The sequence below is a fragment of the Babylonia areolata genome, chromosome 27, assembly GCF_041734735.1.
Source record: "Babylonia areolata isolate BAREFJ2019XMU chromosome 27, ASM4173473v1, whole genome shotgun sequence".
Taxonomy (NCBI): domain Eukaryota; kingdom Metazoa; phylum Mollusca; class Gastropoda; order Neogastropoda; family Buccinidae; genus Babylonia; species Babylonia areolata.
Window position 1 is genome coordinate 33,278,005 of NC_134902.1, and position 2,500 is coordinate 33,280,504.

The window sequence follows — 2,500 nt, forward strand, 5'->3', positions numbered from 1 at the left end:
TCTGTCTCTCTCTGAATCTTGTTGTTCATGCATTGTCCCCCTTGCAAAAGAATAGTATTGTCAATGGCACTAAAACATTCTCTCTCTCTCTCTCTCTCTCTCTCTCTCTCTCTCTCTCTCTCTCTCTCTCTTCATATATATTTTGGAAACTTTTTGATACTCAAATAGAACCAATGATAACATACAGTGCCGAAATTTGGGGACTTTCTGATAACAAGGATTTAGAAAAAGTACATACATTAGCTATTAAACGTTTTTTAAATGTTCCATTACATGCTTCAAATACTGTATTATATGGAGAAAGTGGTAGATACCCATTATACATTAAATCATGTGTGAAATGTATAAAATATTGGTTAAAATTAATAAGGCTACCCACATCGAGATTATGTAAGCAGGCGTATGAAATGTTAGTAAATGAACATGAGAGAGGGAAGGAAAACTGGGTATATTTTGTAAAGAAGACATTAACTGTAAATGGATTTGGGATTGTGTGGATGTGTCAGGGAGTTGGATGTGTAGAAGGATTTGTTTCAGAATTCAAAGATAGGCTAATTGCTTCATATGAACAGAATTGGCACTGTAAAATGGAAAGCACTGAGAAATATAGATGGTTTTATAGTTTTAAAAGTATATTTCAAACAGAAAAATATATCACAGTCGTGACAAACAAGTGGCACCGAACAAGTCTCGCCAGATTTAGAACGAGAACGATTGGTTTGAATGCTTGTGAAAAGTGGTTTCAGACTGAGCCCTCGTTACTCTCCCCTTGTCCGATGTGCGGTCATTCAAGGGAGGATGAGTTACATTTTTTGTTTAGTTGTAAAGCTTATGACGATATTCGAGAAAAATGTGTTGTATTTAAAACAAATTCAGCAAAGTATGAAGATATTTTTGGAGTGCTTAATTTAAATCAGGAAACTTCACTACAGTCACTTGCAAAATATATTGCAGAAGCGAATAACATGCGACGAAAAAAAACTCAACAATAATAAAATAGTATCAGGTGTTGCTCATTGTGAAAAGTGAAATCTGTGTTGTCACTCTCATATGGAAAATATTTATGTTATACATTTATATATGTTTTTGTTTTTATTTCTCACTACATGCCATTACTTTGAATAGATGGTCGAACTGCACTTTGTTGCACAGATTGATTGATTTCGTTTTGGTTTTGGTTTTCATCAATATTATTACTATTGATGCATGTTGTTATTTGTATTATGAACCCCCATGTCATTAGGGCTGTAAAGCTATTGACATTAAAGTGTTCAGTGTTCAGTGTTCTCTCTCTCTCTCTCTCTCTCTCTCTCTCTCTCGTTAAGACGGATCCTAAAAGAAAACAAATAATAACCAAGAAGAACTGATGTAAGATGTACCGTTTTATTAGCATAAGTCCACAGTTTTTCAGTGTCTTTTTTTTCTGATTTCCCCCCTTTTTCTGCCAGTCTTTATGTCTTCACAAACCCCCACCCAAGCCGTCTCTAATCCTCCCCCAGCAAATGCCAATTACAGATCATTGGTAACACAGAAACTTGGAGCCGCCGGGAATTGAACCCGGGCCTTCTGATTTTGAGTCAGATGTTCTTACCACTACACTACAGCCCCGCTGTCTGTTGCGTCCAATAATCAATTTATGAAGCTGTGTAAAGTGTGGTGTAATGTTTTATTTTATGTGGAAGTGTGTGGCATTTTCTCTTTTGTCTCTTGAAAGTAGGAAAGGGACGTAATTCGGGTTCTGTGTGACTGACTTTCGGTTATGACTTTTCAGAGAAAACAGAGAGACTGAACAGAAAGTAGGAACATGACCTGAAATGATCGTGCTGTGCTATCTGCTTCCATCGATGCAGAAAATAGCAAACTGTGTCCTGCATCTTATTCAAATCCCTCTCTCTCTCTCTCTCTCTCTCTCTCTCTCTCTCTCTCTCTCTCTCTCTAGTCACTAGAGCTTTACAGCTTATGACATTAAACATTTCAGTATTCTCTCTCTTTCCCTCTCTCTCTCTCTCCCTCTGTCTGTCTGTCTGTCTGTCTGTCTCTCTCCATTGATATCTTTGTTTCTGTACATATGTGTGTGAAGACAGTTTCCATTTGAACAAAATAGAAAAAAAATGAATCAAATCATGATTATACATAGTGCTTTACTTAAATTACTCCAGATTTTATATCCCTTTCTCTCTCTCTCTCTCTCTCTCTCTCTCTCTCTCTCTCTCTCTCTCTCTTATTAATGAACTAGCGTTAGAAATTATGCAAAATGGTCAACATGGTGTTCCATTCGATTTGATTGAACTGTTTGTTCTACTTTTTGCTGGTGACATGATTTTGCTGTCTATAACAACAGTTGGTTTACAGCGACAACTTAACAGTTTATACACTGCTGCAACTAATTTACAGCTAAAAGTAAATATGGATAAAACAAATATTGTTGTTTTTCGTAAGGGAGGGTATTTGGCAAGAAATGAAAAATGGTCATATGGAAGCAAAAGAATAACTGTCGTTA

General features: G+C 36.3%; 1 non-coding gene across 1 annotated transcript; it reads right to left on the reverse strand.

Moving 5' to 3' along the window:
- Nucleotides 1-1,536: 1,536 nt before the first annotated feature.
- Nucleotides 1,537-1,608, reverse strand: Trnal-caa (transfer RNA leucine (anticodon CAA)). Its single transcript has one exon. It is a non-coding gene; the product is annotated as a tRNA-Leu (tRNA).
- Between the last annotated feature and the right edge of the window lie 892 nt (nt 1,609-2,500).